Source organism: Pteropus vampyrus, unplaced genomic scaffold (assembly GCF_000151845.1).
Source record: "Pteropus vampyrus isolate Shadow unplaced genomic scaffold, Pvam_2.0 Scaffold181, whole genome shotgun sequence".
Classification (NCBI taxonomy): Eukaryota; Metazoa; Chordata; class Mammalia; order Chiroptera; family Pteropodidae; genus Pteropus; species Pteropus vampyrus.
The window spans coordinates 2814373-2815211 of record NW_011888962.1 but is presented as its reverse complement, the minus strand read 5'-3'; positions in this window follow the sequence as shown (position 1 = coordinate 2815211).

Here is an 839-nt window from a genome sequence, read left to right as displayed (position 1 = left end):
AAAGATAATCCATTGAGAGCAGAAAGAAAGCACTAGTACTTCTATTCCTGTTTATTTTTGATCCCTTTTCAAATTTTATTTTTGTGTGTCTTATACATACTAATAGAGAAAAATACATATATAATTTATTCATGAATGGATAATTACATATAGAGATATGGAGGTAAATGTTAATTTCCTTTCACTGGTACTCAAGCAAAAGCTCAGAAATGATTGCATTACTGAAGTATATAACATCTCTGTCTGCAGAAGGGAATTGCAATTTATGACGTACAATATATACTTTACATACATTACCTCCAGTGCCAAAAGGACACTGAGCATATTAGTAACTATATACTTTTCATCAGCTTATGATTCTTGCCACATCCAAGTGGCTAGAACTGAATAGTATGAACATAGGCATGCCAGAGGAAATGACTTGAGAAGTCAGTCCTCACATCCCTGATGAGGCATTTACTAGGCTTTGCAGGGCCTCAGAGAAGTGGCCTCATATTATACTAGCCTATGTGTTCACATACTCTCAGCTATAGCATGGCAATGACACATAAAATATAAAATCCATTGGAATATAAGTTGAACATATCATTGGCCAATATTTTCTCCAGTGTGATGGTTAATGAATGATCTTTTTTGATGTTTACTTTTCTGAAACTTTAAAAGGTCTATGAGACAAGCATATGAAAATATTTACTATGGAAAGCAATCTGGTCTTCCTGCCCACATGACTCATTTTCGAATTTTCTTGTGAAAAAGAAACTGAAGATGCCACCAAAACAACAGCTGCTTAGCTGTAAATTACTAAAACAAGCTTCTCCCTCGAGATTATTATTGAAGGG